Raw genomic sequence first — 21,469 nt, forward strand, 5'->3', positions numbered from 1 at the left:
CACCTACCTTGGCCTCCCAAAGTGCTAGGATTAGACATGTGAACTGCTGTGCCTGATGATGTTTTTCATTTATAGCAAAATGCATCAGGAAAAACTTGGAAAATGCAGAATACAAAATACGGAAATTACAACTGAGAACCTTTTTGAGAATTTCAATCATTAAACCGTGAATCCCAGTTGCCCTGTCTCTCCGCGTCTCTTGCGTGCATGTGGGTAGATGCATGGTACCTAGCTTGTGGGTGTGCATAGATGCTCCTTCTGGGGTACTCTTAAGGGGACTCACCCCCTCATGTGCTCCTAGCTCTTACCCTCACCCTTCTGCATGCGTCCTGTTCCTGAGGATGGCCCTGAAGATGAGGGAGTCTTATTTTTGAATGAGCAGATGTTTCAGGGCCACAGGAACCAGGACTCCCTACAATGAAGAAGGGAAGTTTGTTTTTCCCATGGCTAGAGCATTGTGGAGGTGATTGTTCAAGTCTTAACACCAAGCTACTAGGATGTCATTGAAACAGAGTCTGGGTGAAGACGTTAAGTGGAAATATTTATTTTCTTAAAAATATAGCTTAGTTTTCCCTCTCCAAGTTTGAGAAGGAATATTGGGAGGACACGGGATGAGATGACACAGGCATTTGGACGTTCACTGCAAACCCTGGGGCGTTGCTGCAAAGCACCCTGTGTCCAGTCCCAGCTTAGGAAACCTCACAGCCTTTTTTCCACGCGGACAGGTCTCTGCCCTCGCAGTGTTTCCTCCAGCCTTGCCTGAGGACCAGAGGGAAGCAGGAGCAGCAGAAAGAAGCATGACAATCCAAATCGTCTTAGGTTCAAAGCCTACAGAAACTAACCAGAATCACCAGCGGAACCCTGGGTTGGGTTTCATTTGCTTCTGAGATCCAAGGACACTGCCCTTTTGCCTAGTTCAGACTTTTCTCTCCTGCTTTTCCCCTAGCCATTGTTAGCTTCAGCAACAAGCAATCAACTTTGGTAAGGATGGGTCATTTCATTACACACCCACATCTTTGAAAATGTGGGTTCTCTGAGTGGGTGGCCCGGCTAGCAATGTTCACTAGAACACAGCAACAGGGAACGTAAGGTCCCAGGCTCGGTCCTGGGAGGCTTCTCTTGAGTCGCCGTGTCACAGACCTGCTCACTTTTCTCTCACTGCTGCTCGTCCTCTTTCCCTGCAAAATGTTGCTGTAACCTTCCAAATCTCATCCAAGTCTAAAGCAAACTCAAGCTTTTTTGTTTTTTTTTCTCTGTTGATTGACTCAATTGACTCCTTTCCAAATCACTTTAGAAAATGCCTTCCTCCATTGTTTGGAATCCATTCATATGAAAAACAATTGCAAACTATCTTCACTCAATCCCATCTCTCCTCTCCCCTTCTATCTACTACTGTGTTCACTGCACACCCGCCCGCCGTCGGAGGAGAATATAGACAAGGTCTCCTTCCATTGGTTGGACCACTCTGCAGAGGTGAGTTGTCAATTCCACCGTAGCTGTGATGAAGACACACACTAGGTTTTGCCCATGCAGCCAAAGTCTCCCAAGGAAAGACTCTTACCAATAGTTCATTCCTTGTGTCTCTTTAACAATTTTCCTGGCACAGATAATCGCATCTGTGAGGTCATCAGTGATCAAGGCTGGAAAAGAGAGAAGACATCAGGGTTAGGTGAGATTTTGTTGTTGGAGAGGGACCCCAGCTCAAGCTTACTTCCCTTTTCTCACTCTTGTTGGAATGGGAGGTTTGGAAGAACTATGATTTTCCCTGCAAAGCCACAATCTCATTTTTGTTAAGCTTCTTTATAGTTAAAATAACTTTGTTTTTGTTTTAAGACCATCTTCATCTTGCACTACCTGAAGTTTCAGAGAAAGAGCCCAATCCCGAAGGGTTTTTGCAAAGGTGTTTAGAGGAGATGCCACGAATGTTTTTATGTCCTAAATAGGCACAGGCCAGGTGTGGGGGCTCAGACCTGTAATCCCAGCACTTTGGGAGGCCAAGGTAGGGGGATCACTTGAGGCCAGGAGTTTGAGTCCAGTCTGGGCAACATAGTAAGATCCAGTCTCTACAAAAAGTAAAAAATTAGCCAGGTGTGATGGTGAACACCTCTAGTCCCTACTACTTGGGAGTCTGAGGTGTGAGGATCACTTGAGCCCAGGGGGTGGAAGCTGCAGTGAGCCGTGTTCACAGCACTGCACTCCAGCCTGGCCAACAGAGTGAGACTCTGTCTTAAGGAAAAAAAAAAGGCACATAAGACAGGCTAGTACAATGTTTTCTGTATTTGGGTTAGTTTGACGTGTAAGATCTCTTTAGAAGTAAATATTAAACTTTTGTCTATTGTCATTTCAGTTTGTGCCTTAAAATTTTTTTATCCACTTTTCTTTTTCTTTTGAGACAGAGTCTCATTCTGTTGCCCAGGTTGGAGTGCAGTGGCATAGTCTTGGTTCACTGAAGGCTCCGCCTCCTGGCTTCAAGCATTCTCCTGCCGCAGCCTCCCCAGTAGCTGGAATTACAGGTTCGTGCCACCATGCCGGGCTAATTTTTGTATTTTTAATAGAGACAGGGTTTCACCATATTGGGCAGGCTGGTCTCGAACTTCTGACATCAAGTCATCTACCCACCTTGGCCTCTCAAAGTGCTGGGCTTATAGGTGTGAGCCACTGTACCCAGCCTAGGGTGTTTTTCATATGCAGAAAGTTTTAAGTCAAATGCATCTATCTCCTTCTTCTTTTTTTTTGAAACAGGATCTCACTCTGTCACCCAGACTGGAGTGCAGTGGCACGATCATAGCTCATTGCAGTCTCAACTTCCTGGGCTTAAGTAATCTTCCCACCTCAGCCTCTTGAGTAGCTGGGACTACAGGCATGTACCACCATGCCCGGCCATTTTTATTATTTGTACTTATTGTAGAGAGAAGGTTTCACTATGTTGGCCAGGCTGGACTCCAGGGCTCAAGTGATCCTCCTGCCTTGGCTCCCAAAGCACTTGGATTACAGCCACCTGGGTGCCTGGCCATTTATTACATTTTCTATTGTTTCAAATCTTTTGATTCAAATGTATTAGTTGATATCCACATTCTTTCCTGCTTGCCTGAAAGTGGCCTCAAAATCCTTCTCAACACAAACATGATAGAAAAAGGTAAGTAAATTTTAAAAGTCCAATATCACTTCTATTGCAATTTGGTTCTCCAGGAACAGATGCTAAGATGGATTTGAGATGCTAGACATTCCTCAGAGATCCACATCTATGAAAGGAATGGGGTGGGGGGAAGCGGGATGGGCAGATGGAGATGTCCGTTTGAGATGCAGACCCAGCAGTTCCTCAGGCAGCCCAGCCAGGAGCTCCTGAGTGAGCGCTGTCCATCAGAGCTGTCCAAGTTGGACCCACGTGCCCGGTCCACAGGCTTCTGCTCATGTGTCACTGGGTATGGGCCACCCTGGAAGGGAACAGCCTGCAGCCGAGGCTGATTCTGAAGCAGGTGGCAGGTGCTGTCTGCTCATCACACAACTGCAGACTAATCTTCCCTTAGCAGGGGATCTGGGAGGCCCACGTCCATGAACACCACAACCGCCAATCAAGGACAAAAATACTCAAACTACTTGATCTCATTTCTGCTTGTCAATTAAGCAAAGATTTTTTTTTTTTTAGAGGATTGGGTAATGCTTGATGTTGACAAGGGTGCAGAGAGGCAGGTTCTCTGGAATACTTGCGGGTGGGAGTAGAATAGATTCAACATCTCAGGAAACCAACAGAGCAGCATGTGTTCAGAGCCTTAAAGAAGTTCTTTTCCTTTCACTTAGTAACTTCTCTCTCAAGACATATCCCAAGGAATATTTCCTTACAAAGTGGTTTACTATAATTTTATTTATAAGAGGTAAAATGAAAAAATCTAATTGCCTCATAATCAGTGATGTTCAAATTAATCATAATACTTTCATATAATTCAATAAAGAGGGATTTGAATTATGTTTTCCCAAGATGCTTAATAATATGGGGAAATGTTCCCCAAGCAATGTTAAGTTCTCAATATCATAAAGATATCCATCAAGAGCTGTACTGTCCAATATGGCAGGCATTAGCAACATGTGAACATCTAAATTAAAATTATATTAGTTGACAGATGAATGGATAAAATATTTATATAGAGAGTGGAATATTATTCAGTCATGAAAAAGAAGAAAATGCTGACATTTGCAACAACATGAATGAACCCAGGGACATCATGCTAAGTGAAGGAAGTGAGACACAGAAAGACAAATACCACATGATTTCACTCATATGCAAAATCTAAAAACGTTGAACTCGTAAAAGCAGAGAGTAGAGCAGTGGCTGGTGAGGAAAATGGGGAGATGCTGATGGAAGGGTCCAAACTTTCAGTTATAAGGTGAAGAAGGTCTGGGAATCTAATGTACAATATGGTGATCATAGTTAATGATACTGTACTGCTTACTTGAAATTTGCTGATGGTAGCCAGGCGCGGTGGCTCACGTCTGTAATCCCAGCATTTTGGGAGGCCAAGGTGGGTGGATCACTTGAGGTCAGGAGTTTGAGACCAACCTGGCCAGCATGGTGAAACCCTGTCTCTACTAAAAATAAAGAAATTAACTGGGCATGGTGGCACATACCTGCAGTCTCAGCTACTCAGGAGGCTGAGGCAGGAGAATCACTTGAATATGGGAGGTAGAGGTAGTAGTGAGCTGAGATTGTACCGTTGCACTCCAGTCTGGGTGACAGAGCTAGAGTCTTAAGTGTTCTTCTCTCTCTCTCTTTCACACACACACACCCCCACGCACACACACACAAGGTAATGATGTGAGGTGATGGATTTGTTAAACTTGATTGTGATAATCATTTCACAATGCATACAAAATCAAATTGTCATGTTATTTACTTCAAATATATACTATTTTGATTTGTCGATTTTACCTCAGTAAAGCTGAGAAACATGTTAAAAACCATGAATTCTAATTAATTAACATTAAACACAATTAAAACTTCAGTTCCTTATTTGTTCTAGCTACATTTCAGACACTTTATAGCCACTCATGGCTAGTGGTTCTTATGCTTGAGGGCACAGATGGAAGACATTTTCATTGTCATGGAAAGTTCTATTAGGCAGCACTAGTTTAGATTACAAAAAAAGACAGTCATTAGCTCACTAGGATTTGAAGAAGATTTGGCTCTTAACTGTGGGATCACCAGTGGTCTGAAGTCTGCTGCATATTTTCTAAAATTTGTTTACAAATGCACTATTTTTGATACCAGAAAAAATTTAAAAAGTTAACGTAAAATATCGCATTTCAATGGAGCATTGTATTACCAGATTATTTTGTTAACTCAGTTGAAAGTGGAAGTTTTTCTTGAGCCCGCTATTTCATTGAGTTGCTAATTTTGTTGCTTTCTCAGTTCGGCTTAACTAGAAGATAAACCTAGCGACAAATTTCTTTTAAGCAAATTTATTCTGAATGTGACTTAATTTTTCTTTAAAACAAAATTCTATTAACCAAAAGAAAAACTAACAAAACATATCAGCTATAAGAGACAGCAATTGAAACAACATATGCAAATTCATACCTGGGAGGCAGGAGCTACCCAGAAAAAGAGCAGCAGAAATCTGCAAAGGGATTCCACTGAGTCTTGGACTGAAGGCTAAACTGGGTATGCACAGGTAAAATTCCACAGGGCTAGGCAGAGAACTACTGCCAGGAGCAGGGCAGTTACAGACCTCACGTGGGGCTGGGAGACGTGACTTCTGACTAGCCCAAGGGAACAGACCTTGCTTTATCCTCAGCACATTCAAAAGAGACACTGGGTGAGTAGTCATGCCTTGGTAGTGGAACTAAACGAGCCCTGCCATAAGGACTACTCCAGAACTTCCCTAACAAAGTTTAAGAGCAAGTCTTTAAAGGGTTAAGCCCATCAGAATAAACTTAACTGGTTGGCAAAAGAAATTCAACACTCTTTAAAGGAAGAAAGCATAGTCTAGACACTCAACAGTGCTGTGTATGAGGCAGGATAGGTAGGCAAGGGTGTGGCAACTCTGGTGACTGTAGAATCCACACTGTAAGCCTCAGCATTCACAGTGTAGTCCAGCCCATTCAAACAAAGCTGTCTCCAGAAGGGAATTTCCCCTGTAGGAAAAATGCACATTTTGACTTTACTGGTCCTTAGACTGACACTTTGCTCATTATAATAATAAAAAACACATCACCCGGTGAAGATTTAAGATACTAAGGAGACATGTGTTGTATGAACAGCATGTACAGTGACTGTGCAAGTGCACCGAGAGGATCACCCAGAACACGCTTACCAGCAACACACCTCTTCCCACCCGCTTGTCAATAACCATGGACGATTCCCATAAAGGGACCATTCCTCACGCGGTCTTTGCTGTCTCATCCTTATGAGCAGACAGCCCTGAAGTCTCTCTCGGGGTGAACTGTCCATTCTGCACCTAGCTTTCAAAATATTCCTTTTCTTTTTCAATAAATTAGTCTATGCTACCTCTCCTTTGCTGTGTGTCTCTTGTTGAAATTATTTTACACTAAGAAGACAGGACCAGAGAACTCACAACAGCTGTCAGCACATACACTGTGCATGTATTCAATAAAAAATGATTCCATGCGCAGAGGCCAGGAAATGTGACACATACCACGAGAAAGATCAGTCAGGGAAAAGACACAGAAATGACAGTTGATTGAATTAGCAGATAAGAAAATTAAATCACTGCTTATAAATATGTTTCTTTATATCAAGGACTCAAAGAGAACCATGAATAAAATGAAACGAAAGATACAAAAGTTTGCCTAACACCAAATAAAAAATAGAGTATCTGAAAAGAAATATCCAATCAATAAGCTTAACAGATTAGCATTAAAAAAATAAAGTAACAGCGGACTTGAAGACGTAACAATGGAAACTATTGAAAATAAAACACAGGGAGGGAGAAAGGCTGAAGACATGAAGAGCCATGGTGATAATGGGACAGCAGCAGCCATCTAGCATATGTGCCATTAGCATCCTTGAAGGAGAAGAGTATTAGAAGAAAGAATGGCTGAAATGTTTTTGAATTTAATGAAAATTATAAACTCAGGGATACAAAATGTTAACAAATACCAAGTAAGATAAACACAAATATCTCACATAACCAAATTGCTAAAAATGAGTGATAGAAAATCTTAAAAACAACTAGAGAAAACAGACATATTACATGCAGGGGACAAAGATAAGAAAATCATTGGTTTTCCATTATGCATAAGGCAAGTCAGAAGGCAATGGAATATCTTTAACAGTTTGAAGCTGGTTGTGGTGACTCACGGCTGTAATCCCAGCACTTTGGAAGGTTGAGGATTGCTTGAGCCCAGGAGTTTGAGACCAGCCTGGGCAACATGGCGAGACCCCATGTATTAGTCTGTTTTCATGCTGCTAATAAAGACCTACCTGAGACTGGCCAATTTACAGAAGAAAGAGGTTTAATGGACTTACAGTTCCACATGGCTGGGGAGGCCTCACAATCATGGCGGTAGGCAAAAAGGAGCAAGTCATGTCTTACAAGCATGGCAGCAGGCAAAAAGAGAGCTTGTGCAGGGAAACTCCTATTTTTAAAACCATCAGATCTCATGAGACTCATTCAATACCAAGAGAACAGTGCAGGAAAGAACCCACCCCCATAATTCAATCACCTCCCACTGGGTTCCTCCCACAACACATGAGAATTATGGGAGTTACAATTCAAAATGAGATTTGGATGGGGGCACAGTCAAACCATATCACCCCATCTCTGCAAAAAATAAAATAAAAATCAGCCAGGCATAGTGGCACATGACTGTGAGCCCAGCTACTCAGGTGGCTAAGGTGGGAGGATTGCTTGAGCCCAGGAAGTTGAGGCTGCAGTGAACTGTGATCACGCCACTGCACTCCAGTCTGGGTGACAGAGCAAGACCCTGTCTCAAAACAACAATAACTGGAGAGGAGAACAACTGTCAGCCCAGAATTTTATATGTAAAGAAAATGTTCCTCAAAATCAAAATAAAATAGAGACATTTTCAGACAAACAAAAGCAGAGAGAACACTTGCTAGTAGACCTCTACCCTAAAAAAAAGACAAAAGCAAAACCAGGAAGTTAAAGAAATTTTTTCAGCTGAAGGGAAGTGATATCAATTAACTACCTCCCTAAATAAATCCACCAAAGGAATGAAAAGTATTAGAAATAGTAAATATGTAACAAATATTATAGAACCTTTTTCCTCATTTAAAAAACTATTTAAAAGACAATTGTTTAAAGCAAAAATAATAAAAATACATTGGGAGGTATATAAATGTAGAAGAAAAATGCATGACAACATGGCACAAAGGATGGAATAGGAAAAATTAAAGAATGCTGTTAAGAAACTCGTATGTTACATATGAAGTGGTGTGTTATTTGAAGGTAGAATGTGATAAGATAATGATGCTTATTGGAAACCCTAGAGTAATTACTGAAAACAAAGTAGAGGTATAGCTAACAAACCAATGGAGGAAATAAAAGAGAATAATAAAATATATTTTAAAAAATTCAAAAGAAGGCAGAAAAATGTAACCAAGAATAGATGGCACAGACAAACAGAACAGCAAGATAGCATTTAAAACTAGCCGTATCAGTAATCACAATAAAGGTAAATGATCTAATCAAGGTTCCACAAAGTATGGCCCACAGGTCAACCTCCTGTTTCTGTAAATAAAGCCTCATTGGAACACAGCCAGTCCCATCCATTTGCATACTGTCTGTGGCTGCTTTCACACTCTGTAACGGTTGAGTAGTTGCAATAGAAACCAGATGACCTGAAAAGCCTAAAATATTTACCATTTGGCCCTTTAGGAAAACATGGTTTAGTCACTCCTACTGAAAAGCAGTAATTATCAGAATGGATATAAAAACAACACATAACTCATGCTACCTATAAGAAATTTACTTTAAATATAAAGACACAGATGAGTTAAAAGTAAAAGGATGGAAAGAAGAAACATATTATGCAAGGATTTCCCCAAAGAAAGCAAGAGTGGGCTATACTGCTATCAGGTAAAGTAGATTTCTGGATGAGAAATAGTACCAGAGTTAAGCAGAAACATGGACTCCAGTGATAAAAGGGTCAATTCAGCACAAAGACATAACAGTCCTCAATGAATATGTGCCTAATAACAAAGCTTCAAAAATGGACAAGACTGAAAGGAGAAATAGAAAAAACTAAAATGATAGTTGCAAATTTCAATATGTATCTCTCACTGTATGATAGTTCTGCTAAGAGCTATCTAGTAAGTTCTAAGTAAGAAAATCAAAAAGGAAATAACAGTCATTTATAGAACATCTACCCACCAAATATAAAATACACATTGTTTTTCAAATGTATATTCACCATAAGACGGCTTTGCTGTGCTGTAAAATAAGGTTAAAAACATATTAGAGGCTTGAAACCATATAGACCAGGGGTCCCCAACCCCCAAACCACAGATCAAGACCCGTCCATTGTCTGTTAGGAACAAATCTCACAGCAGGAGGTGAGCAGCGGGTAAGTGAGCTAAGCTTCATCTGTATTTACAGCCACTTTCCCTTGTTCATGTTACCATCTGAGCTTCACCTCCTGCCAGATCAGAGGCTGTGTTAGATTCTCATAGGAGTGCAAACCCTTTTGTGAACTGCACCTGCGAGGCATCTGGATTGCACGCTCCTTACAAGAATCTAATGCCTGATGATCTGTCACTGTCTCCTATCATCCCCAGAAAAGACTGTCTAGTTCCAGGAAAATAAGCTCTGGGCTCCCAGTGATTCTATATTATGGTGAGTTGTATAATTATTTCTTATATATTACACTGTCATAATAATAGAAATAAAGTGGACAATAAATGTAATGTGCTTGAATCGTCCTGAAACCATCCTCCTCCTCCTGGTCCATGGAAAATTTGTCTTTTACAAACTGTTCCCTTGTGCCAAAAAGGTTGGGGGCCGCTGATGTAGACCATAGTCTCTGACCATAATGAGGTGTAACTAGGAATCTATAATGAAAGCTCATTCCTCTCTGGGCAAGGGGGTAGTAATGGCCTGTGATTCCTATCCCTCACTTCACTACTGCCATGTTTTTTCTGTGATTTGATCAGATTTTTGAAAGTAGAGTCTTTATTAACATTCTCCTCCATTACCCAGTTTGTGTTTGTTCTGTCTTCCAGCCAGGATTCTTTATGATACAGGAGGTAAAAAATTTAACAACTTGGTTCTCAGAAAATGTACTCATTCTATGCTCAAAATGTATTGATAATTTGGTAGCACAGAATTTTATATTGGAAATGGTTTTCCCTCTGAGTTTTGAAGACATTTTTCCATTTTCTTCTAGCTTCCAGTGTTGTGGTTGAGAAGTCTGATGTCACTCTGATGCTTGATTCTTTTGTATGGGACATTTTCTTTTTCAAATGGAAGCCTGTTGCATATTCTGTTTTTCTATAGTGTTCTGAAATTGGAGGAGGATGTTCCTGAGTGTGAGTGTAGAATAATCAATTGTACAGTAGCTTCTCTTTATCCAAGGAGGATACATTCCAAGGCTCCCAGCTGATTTTTGAAATGATGAATAGTACCAAATTCTGTATATGCTATGTTTTGTTTTAAGCCAGATAAATGAGACAGCTACTAAGTAACTAATGGGCATGTAGTGTATACAGTGTGGATATGCTGGACAAAGGAATAATTTATATCCAGTGTGAGACAAAGCAGAATGGTGCAAGATTTCCTTACACTACTCAGAATGGCACGCAATTTAAAATTTATTAATTATTTCTGGAATTTTCCATTTAATACTTTTGAGTCACAGTTGACCACGAGTAACTAAAACTATGGAAGGCAAAACAGTAGACAAGGGGTGACTACTGTTCTGGTCATGTGATGAAACTTACAAATGGAAATCACATGCTCTTTAGTTCTGGAAATGTTTTTTAAAGGTTGTGTCCTATCTACTGTTTCTCTCCTCTCCTGCTAAAACATATTTTTTATATCCATTAATTTTACCATTCTTATTTCTCCTATTTTCCACTTATCTCTTTCTTTTTTTCATTCTGCTTTTAGAGAGATTTCTTCAATATTATCTTCTTATTACTTTATTGAGTTTTCCATTTCTGTTATCATATTGTTAATTTCCAAAGGCTCTTTATTTGGTTCTCTGAAAGTTTCCTTTTTCTTTTTTTTTTTCAGACAGAGTGTTGCTCTGTCCCCAGGTGCCAGGCTGGAGTGCAGTGGCATGATCTTGGCTCACTGCAACCTCTGCCTCCCGGGTTCAAGCAATTCTCCTGCCTCAGCCTCCCAAGTAGCTGGGACTACAGGTGCGTGCCACCACACCCGGCTAATTTTTTTGTATTTTTAGTAGAGACGGGGTTTCACCATGTTGGCCAGGATGGTCTTGATCTCTTGACCTTGTGATCCGCCCACCTTGGCCTCCCAAAGTGCTGGGATTACAGGCATGAGCCACCGTGCCCGACCTAAATTTCCTTTATCTTTTTCAAAAAAAGCATCTTGCTTTGTTTCATCTAAGCATCCTCTCTTACCTGTCTGAAGATACTAATGATAGTTTTCTGAATTCGAAGTTTTCATTTCCTTGCATAACCTTTGCTTTCAAAAAGTTTTATCTGTTAGGTTTTTGCCTCATTTTTTTTCATGTCACTGTCATTCCTCTGAAGTCTGGTGATCCCTGGCTCTCTGCAACTATTTAAGAGAGGGACACTAAAAGCTGGCAGAGCCCTGTGCTCAGAGGTAGGGATTTTCAACTGTGGATCTCACCGCAGGGAGGTTTGACCAATCTTGTTCACTGGGGAGTCCCACTCAGAATCATTAGTTATTTCCTTTCAATTTGGCCAGATCTGTAGAAGAAAATCTTCTCATCTGGAGAGTCAGTCCTGGCTGCTGTCACTGTGAAATCTGAGTGGAGAAGGTGGTTGGGACTATAGAAACGATAACTTAATTTCCCATGTCTGTGGTCTGGAGCTCTCATCCTCAAAGGCAGTGGAGGTCTCTCAGTTGAGAGGTTTTCTACTTCACTCATCTAAAGGGAGAAGTCTCAGTATTCTGCCAGGGTGAGGGGCAGTCAGTAGATGAATGCCTCAGGACGGGACTCAATGTTCTAACTATTCCTTAATGGAACTTTAAATATATCTTCACTCTAACTTCCAGAAGTAGCTGATGCTACTGATTTCTGAGCTTTGTTGTTATGTTGGTTCCATGTTTGCTTCTCAGATTTCCCACTGCTGGTTTAGGATTCAGATTTCTTTAATCGCTAAGTTAGTCACCACTTGCCTCCTGCTTTCCAGCTTCTAAACATTTTGGTATAGTTTCCTCTTCCATTTATCCTGTATTTGTGGATTTGTCTTTTTATCTTATTGATTCTTGAATCCCTTTAGTGTTAATTTAGTAGGACACCAAGAGGGAGGAGAGGTATATTGGGTTTCTATTGCTGCCCTAACAAATTACCACAAATTTAGTGGCTTAAACACTGCAAAATTTGCTGACAGTTCTCTAGGCTAGAAGAGTGATGGGGATTCACAGGGCTGAAGTCAAGGTGCTGACAGGTGTGTTTTCCTTTCTGGAGGCTCTGGGGGAAGATCCATTTCCTTGCTCATTTGGGATTCGGGAGAGTTCAGTTCTTTGTGGGTTTTGAACTGAGATCCCTGTTGCTTGCAGGTTGTCACCTGAGGGCCGTTCCCAGCTTCTAGGGACCACTCACGCCCCTTGACTCACAGCCCCTTACTCCACCTTCACAGCCAGCAATGGTGGGTTGAGACCCTCTCACACTCTGAATCTCTCTTCCTTCTTCTGTCATTGGATCTGTCTCTGACCACAGCTGGGCAAGTTTCTCTGCTTTTAAAGATTCATGAGATTAGATTGGCTCACCCACATGGTCAGGGATAATCTCCCCGGCCCAAGCTCAGATCCTTCCTCACATCTGCAAAGTTCCTATCACACCCCATGTAAGATAACAGAGTGAGAGGTTTCAGAGATTAGAGAGTGGACATTTGGAAGGTGGGGTCAGCCCATCATGGGAGTTAAATGCACACATTTAATCCTCATATTTGACTGAAAGACTCCGTTGGTGAGCTCTTAGGGAAGGCTAATAAGATTGACCAGGGAAGGGTTCAATAGTCATGCCTACGGGAAAGTGAATATACTGAATGTTTTAGCTCAGAAGATAAGAAACTGGAGATGAGAGATACTTATAAATCATTTGCATACAGTTAATATGTTTTTATGTGTAACATAAAGCAAATTTGTTTTGAAAAAACCCAGGAGGAAAAACTAGGATTGGTATAGAAGGCTAGAAAAAGATAGATTTTGGCCTAACAAAGGAATGTTCTAAATTAAGGGCTGACTAATAATCAGGAGATGTATCTCAGGAGGTAGTGATCATTCTTTATTAATGTTAGCGTAGGGACAATGTACTAGGTAAACTGACATTTAAACCCATATACTGATTACTTCATTTTCTAAATTTTCATTTACAGTCAACAGTGCTTGGTTATTTTTATTAATGTAACATTAAAGAGAGTGAGAGAGAGAAAGCACTTACATACCTTTTATTACAGCATATTGTTATAATTATTCCATTATTACTGATTGTTGATAACATCTTAGTGTGCCTAATTTATAACTTACACTTTGTCATCAGTATCTATGTATAGAAAAAATTACAGTATATACAGGGTTAGATATTATCTGCAGTTTCAGCATCAACTGGGAATCTTGGAATATATTCCCCCTTCGATAAGTGGGGGACTCCTGGATGTGGCAAAGAGAAGTTAAAATAGTTTATTTTCTGCCCTGAAAGAATTTGCAATAGAATATTTTATGACTCTCTGACTTCACTCTTGTTCCTCATTCTCTCCATTTATTCAATAAACATTTATTGAGCTCCTGCAGTGGCCAGACGCCATTCTAGGCACTGAGGATACATCAGTGAATGAAATAGAACTCTCTGCCCGCAAGGGACTTACACTCTAGAGGGAGCACAGAGAAGATGACTTCAACTGAGCTCTGTCCTCTGCCTGTTGAGCATCTCTGGCGTCAGCCTTCTCCACGTCACCAACTGTGACCATCATTCAGTCTTTTTGTGGTGCTTAGCTCAGTAACTGCAGTGACACTTAAATGGCCTCTACTTTAATCCGTCCCACACACCACTTGCAGGTTGATCCTGCTGAAGCAATGCTTAGTTAACTGACCTCTCTTGGCTTCCTCTTGCAGGCAGAAATCAGTGCAAGCCTCTTAGCCTGGCTTTCCAGGCCCTTCACGCACAGGTGGTCATTAGCCTCTCCACCTGCCTTTCCTGTGATTCCTCTTCATGTCACTTTGTTACAGAAAAAAAAGCCTCTCCTTACTCTCTGTTCATGCCCCACACCCTCCCACAGGCACCTCTTCACTTTTGCTGTTCCCCTGGCCTGGGATAACTTTTCTCTCTCTTTATTCAAATCTTTCCCATCTTCTAAGTCTCAGGTCAAATATCACTGTGTTTACAGAACTTTCCATGGTTTGTTAATACCGTCGCTTTCCTCTGAAGCCCGTGACACTCAGTGCACTCCTGCGTACATCATTTAACTTCATGTAAGCACATGTTCTCTTCTCTTTCATGTCACATGGAAGTTTGGTAAAGCAGAATTCATGCCTGACGTATTTTGTTATCCTCAATGCTGTGCTCATATGTATTTCTAGAATGACTAAAGTAAACAACATGGAAGTGAGTTCTAGTTTAATGTCTAATATTTAAGACATGCAGCTAGCTAAATATTGTGGCCCACATCTATAATTCTAGCACTCTGAGATGCTGAGGCAGGAGGATCTCCTTAGGCTAGGAGTTCAAGACCAGCCTAGGTGGGACCCCATAGCGAGACTCCATAGCCAAATTATGTCTCTACAAAAAAATTTAAAAACAGCCAGGCCTGTGCCTGTAGTTCTAGCTACCCAGAGGAGAGAGGATTGCTTGGGCCCTAGAGGTCAAGACTGCAATGAGCTGTAATCACACCACAGCATTCCAGCCTAGGCAACAGAGTGAGACCCTGTCTCAAAAAAAAAAAAGAAAAAAAAAAAAAGAAAAAGAAAGGAAAGAAACATAAAGTGTATTCATCTCAATCTCCACAAAAAATTACAAACTGCGGAGGAGAGATCCAAGATGGCTGATGATTAGCAGCTCGGGCACGTACCTCCCAGTGAAAGCGCAAAGAACGAGAGGACGCCACACTTTCAGACGAATATTAGTTGCTCACGGACCAGGAGATTCCCAGTGGAGGAGCTCCACAGGTCACCAGGGCGACTCTTGTGGCCGGCATGGCGGTTTTGCTGGTGCCTTAGCACGCCAGTTCTTGGTGCAGAGTCCGGAGATTCCGGGCAGAAAAGCACCATCAATCTTAACACCGCTGTTTTGGCCGGCTCAGTGGATTGCTCAGATTTCGGCGCAGGGAATCAACAAGTTGGACGTCAGAGACCCAGTTAGAAAGTCGGTAATTATAAAGACGACAGACGGACAAATATATAATGAAGGGAAGAAACCAGCGTAAAAAGGTAGAGAATACTCAAAATCAGAATGCCTCTCCCTCTACAGGGGATTGCAATTCCTCATCAGTAACGGAACAAGGCTTAATAGATTACACGGGTGTTCCAATAACAGAAGCAGGTTTCCAAACGTGGGTGATAAGAAACTTCTGTGAATTAAAAGAACTTGTTCTAACCCAATGCAAAGAAACTAAGAACCTTGAAAAAAGGTTTGACGAAATGTTAACGAGAATGGACAATTTAGAGAAGAATATAAGTGAATTGATGGAGCTGAAAAACACAACACGAGAACTTCGCGAAGCATGCACAAGTTTAAACAGTCGAATTGATCAAGCAGAAGGAAGGATATCAGAAGTCGAGGACCAGCTCAGTGAAATGAAACAAGAAGACAAGAATGCAGAAAAAAGGATGAAAAGGAATGAGCAAAGTCTCCAGGAAATATGGGACTATGTGAAAAGACCTAATTTACGTTTGATAGGTGTACCTGAATGTGATGAAGAGAATGAATCCAAGTTGGAAAACACTCTTCAGGATATCATTCAGGAAAATTTCCCCAACCTGGCAAGGCAGGGTAATATTCAACTCCAGGTAATACAGAGAACACCACAAAGATATTCTTCAAGAAGACCAACCCCAAGGCACATAATCGCCAGATTTATTAGGGTTGAAATGAAGGAGAAAATACTAAGGGCAGCCAGAGAGAAAGGTCAGGTTACCCATAAAGGGAAACCTATTAGACTTACAGCAGATCTCTCAGCAGAAACCCTACAAGCCAGAAAAGAGTGGGGACCAATATTTAACATCCTTAAAGAAAAGAACTTTCAACCCAGAATTTCCTATCCAGCCAAACTAAGCTTTATGAGCGAAGGAAAAATTAAATCTTTTGCGAACAAACAAGTACTTAGAGAGTTCACCACCACCAGGCCTGCTTTACAAGAGCCTCTGAAAGAAGCACTATACATATAAAGGAACAACCAATATTAGCCTTTCCAAAAATATATCAAAAAGCAAAGAACTTTAACACAATAAAAAATTTACATCAACTAATGGGCAAAACAGCCAGCTAGCATCAAACACCAGTATTAAACTTATATATATTTTAATTGGATAAAAAGCCAAAACCCATCGGTATGCTGCATCCGGGCCCATCTTACATGCAACAATACACAAAGACTCAGAGAGAAGGAGGAAGATTTACCAATCAAACAGAGAGTAAAAATAAACTAATAAACAAAAAGCAGGAGATGCAATTCTCGCCTCTGATAAAGTAGACTTTAAAGCAACAAAGATCAAAAGAGGCGAGGAATGACATTACATAATGGCAAAAGGATCAATGCAACAAGAAGAGCTAACGATTCTATAGATCAACGAGATAGAAAATTAACAAGGATATTCAGAACTTGAACTCAGACCCGGAACAAGTAAACTTAATAAACATTTATAGAACTCTCCACTTCAAATACACAAAACATACATTACCACCTCACACCTATTCCAAAGGTGACTATATAATTGGAAGTAAATCACTCCTCAGTAATCGCATAGCATTTCATAGGTTTAAATTAAATATTGTTTGGCTGTTTGTTTGTTATCTTCTTCCCTTATTCCTTCCTGACTACATCATTAAGTATAATTATCAGTATAAAAGAGGTTTTCAATACCCATTACTAAATTGCATTCTAGCCTGGGCAAGAAAGCAATACTCCCATTCTCTCTGCCTCTTTCTTTTCCTTCTCCCTCCTCCCCATTCTCTCTCTCTCTTTCTCTTCCTTTTTCCTCCTTCCTATTCTCTCTCTCTCTCTTTAAAAAAAAAAAAAAAATGAATGACAGGCTCAGTCATTAAAAAAAAAAAAAAAATCCTCTTGAAGAAGATGTATGTGACACATTTTTAAAAGAGGAAAAGTAGCAAGGAAAAACCTTGCTTACTTGTATATTTATAAATAAAAAAAAAATTACAAACTGCATCCTTTAAGCGAATTGCTTATGGAAAGCAGCTGGCAGGCAGTTTCTTTTTTCTTACTGGAGACATCAAATACCTGTAACCTGAAAGGGCAGTAGGGTCGTTTGTCCATCCCCCTGCTTTAGCGGAGGGCTTCATAAAAACTCTCCTACAAGGAATAAGTCATTTTTGGACAAGTCAGCTGCAGGATCCTGAGTGTCGCCTTGGAAACCGTTGCATAATTTACCAATCTGGAACAGATGTATTGGCAAGTCTGAACTCCAAATTTTAGTTAAAGCGAAATGTGAGTGGCGATCCCATTGTCGGCTTTCTCCCCGTCTCATTGGAAAGTCAGAGCCTCACCTGAGCAGGCGACGTGGCAGTGGTTCTGCTCCTGCAGCTTTCCTTGTCTGCACCAGGTGAAGCTGTTGATCTGGAAGATGCCGTAGTCGATGCTGCCGTCATCCAGGACCGTCTGGGCCGTGGTGTTGTAGCCGCTCTCGTAATAAGCCATGCAGATCCCTGGAGGGGCAAAGCCAGAAACGCCAGCAAAGGAAGTGCATCGCTTGCTCTAAGCCTGGTCTGAGGGCGTGTTTCCTGATCCCGGTTCCCTGACTGCTTCCTCCCAACACACCTCGGGGTGGGGCAGGGCGGGCGGACACCTTGAGGGACACATGGGGGCTGGGAGGGTGCACCTGAAGCTGGACACCCAGTCAGGGGCTGAGCCTAGACAAAAGTCAGGTCATCCTTCCCCACAGTGACAGCAGAAGTGGCATTATTTTCCCCTTCCCTGATGGTGTCCTGAGGACAGGACTCCAGGAATAAGGAAATGAGGGGCGGGGGAGGATGGAGAGGAGACCCAGAGAGCCACAGTTAGGCTAGCAGCCACCCCTGGGTGCGGCGGGGGCAGGGCATGGACCGCTGGGAAGACGCAGCAGGGAGTGTGGCTGGGACCTTCAGCATCTCAGGGCAGAGGTCAAGGACAGAAAGAGATCAGGAAAGGAAGAATCTCACAGTTTCCAAGGCTGAAGCCCCAGTAATTGTCCAGGCCAGCCCTCGAGAATATTTTAGCCAGTTTGCAGCGAGTGTAGATTTTGGACTCGGCGCCTGTGACCAAGCAGCCAATCAGGGTCAAAAGGCCCGCAGCCTTCATCCTCAAAGCCTGCTGGAGACAGAACCTGCCGAAGAGCAGGAGACCGGGTCAGACGATCTTGATTCGGGAACTTTGAAATCCAGCGTCGGAGACTGTGCGCAGCCCTGCCTAGATGCTGCCTGTCACTTTGGTCATTCAGAGCCACCATCAGGGAAAACTGGCCACTCCCCAGTCCAGGGAAGGAACGCGACTGCAGGCTCTTTCCTTAATGCTTTTCCCTACAGTAACTTCCAAGTCAGCGCTGTGTTCTCAGGATTAAGCAAATGAAAAAATCAACCCTCCTTAATACACATCCAGGCGAAAGTCACCGGGAGCATTTTTAGGATTCTATTTTAATTCTATGAATAGAAAATAGAATACAAGGGTGAAACATTCCCTGTACCGCGGTCCCTTGAACACATGGGTTTGAACTGCGTGGGTCCATTTTTTGGGAATTTTCTTCCGCCTCTGCTACCCCTGAGACAGCAAGACAAACCCCTCCCCTTCCTCCCACGCCTCAGCTGCTCAGTGTGAAGACAACCAGGATGAAGGACTTCATGATCATCCACTTTCACTTAACTAAGAGTAAACGTGTCTTCTCCTCCTTATGCTTTTTCAATAGCATTTTCTTTTCTCTAGCTAACTTTATTGTACAGAAGACGCAGAACATAAAATATGTGCTTATTGGCTGTTTATGTTATTGGTAAGGCTTCCAGTCAGCACTAGGCTATGAGTCGTTAAGTTTCTAGAGAGTCGAGTTACATGCAGATTTTCAACTGGACAGGGATTGGCACCCGCCCCGACCCCTGCATTTGTTCAAGGATCAACTGGATGTGTAGAAATAGACATCCCATTTCACCCAGTGATGAAAGGCCCATGGGGCTGTATGGACAACTTGAAGGTTTATTGTTTGGGGGTTTATTGAAGGTTGAAGATGAAGCACCTAATCTTTCATTTTCTTTTCTTGATTCATTTCCAAACGTGGCCACGTTGCTTCCAAAATACCAATGTTTTATCTGAGATTGCAAATGCACTGTTTTGCTGGGCTTCATCACCAGTGCTTGGGGGCCTCCTAAAAGCCTGGCACCTGACTGGGGAGCAAGAGGGATGGATGACGATGCCTCAGGAAAGGAGGACAGCGCCTGGGGGAGCAGAGGGGCATCAAGAGGGCCCCCCGGAACCATGCGAAATGGGAGTAGGATCAAGAGCGCCGTCTCCTGCTGCCTCCTGATTTCCCACAGTCTCTTCCTCTCTCGGAGTATTGTCTTCCCCAGAAACGACAGCCTTGCTGGAATAAGGTGAAGTGAAATTTCTGACACCTGCTCGGGATCCTGAACTGGATGTTCATCCATGTGTTCATCCCGTGTCATTTTCTGCACTTGCCTAGAAACTTCTCCAGTCATTGGTTTCTCTCCCTGGGGCTGGATTCCTGCATTGAAAGCCTAGGCCCAAAACAGGGCTAGTACTCATCAGCAAGGCCAGCACACTGAGTAACAAGCAGGGCTCTAAGGTGACTAAGCAATAAGGTAAGAAACTGCCTTCACGAGGGGTATGTACATTACAAACGTGACTAGCAAGGTGGGCAAACCAGGCCTGCTTTTGTATGTAAAGTTTTATCGAAACATAGCTACACCCATTTGGTAATATATTGGTGGCTGAGTTCCAACTACAGCGGCAGAGTTGAGTGGTTGTGTTAGAGGCTGTATCGACCACAAAGCCTAACATATTATTATCTGGCCCTTTTCAGAGAAAGCGTGCCAGTCCGTGGCATACAGCATTGTGTTAAGCTGTGAGAGGCAGACAAACGAGGTTTAAGATGCAGAGCTTAGGCTGGGCACGGTGGCTGATGCCTATAATCCCAGCACTTTGTGAAGCTCAGACAGGCAGATCACTTGAAGCCAGGAGTTTGAGACCAGCCTGGGCAACAAAGGTAGATCCCTGTCTCTACAAAATATACAATAATCAGCCAGGCATGGTGGTATGTGCCTGTGGTCCTAACTACTTGGGAGGCTGAGGTGTGAGGATTGTTTGAGGCTTGGAGGTTGAGGCTGTAGTGAAGCATGATAGTGCCACTGAACTCCAGCCTGGGCAGCAGAGTGGGACCCTGTCTCAAAGAAACAAAACAAACAAAAAAGTGCAGAGCTTATAAATAAAGTGGGTTTCCATCCCCTGACTTAGAATGTTACTGATCTCAAATAAGTCAAAAGAAAACCCACAACCATGGTAACCCCACGAATCATGTTCTACATCCTTCAAGCCAGGATGGGATTGCCATTGCTGGTTCGCTGAGACAGGTGGCATCAGAGTAATTTAGGTCTTACTGAAAATGCAGATTCCTGGTGCCTGCCTCAGAGGCTGACTTCTCAGGTGAGTCTGCGGAAGAAGCACGGCTCTACTTACTCAGTCGGTGACTGGCAGCTCAGGTGAGCTTCCCGCATCCCCTGAAGCCATGTCTGATTCCTACAAGGCACGAGTAATCCTTTCCTAGCTCAAGAACCTTTCATTAGAATGTTAGAGAAAGAAAAATTCTTAACACCTTTGTTTCTCACCACCTAGAGATGCTAGAATTCTACTTCTTGGGACTAGAAGCCATAACATCCTGCTCGCTTGTGTTCTGAGGCAGGTGATAACTGTCTTCTGGGCCTTAAAACCTCTCGTTTTTTCTCTCTTCCCCTCAACAACCTCCTCACTACACAACTTGGCCAGGGCCTCCCGTCCAAGTGAGAGCTCTTCTCTAAGTCAACAGTCTGCAAACTTTATCACAGACACCATTAATAAACAAGGTTAAGCATGTATCCCCTTTAGATGTATATTACATTATAAATCATACTTCTGTACCTCTGTACTAATATG

The 21,469-nt window shown here is 42.3% G+C and overlaps 1 pseudogene; it reads right to left on the reverse strand.

The window, feature by feature from the left end:
- Positions 1–689: 689 nt before the first annotated feature.
- On the reverse strand, positions 690–21,054 carry LOC105712532 (lysozyme-like protein 1; annotated as a pseudogene).
- Positions 21,055–21,469: the final 415 nt, after the last annotated feature.

The sequence above is a fragment of the Aotus nancymaae genome, unplaced genomic scaffold (genome assembly GCF_030222135.1).
Source record: "Aotus nancymaae isolate 86718 unplaced genomic scaffold, 86718_ANA_hifiasm-v0.15.2.pri h1tg000077l, whole genome shotgun sequence".
NCBI classification, from domain to species: domain Eukaryota; kingdom Metazoa; phylum Chordata; class Mammalia; order Primates; family Aotidae; genus Aotus; species Aotus nancymaae.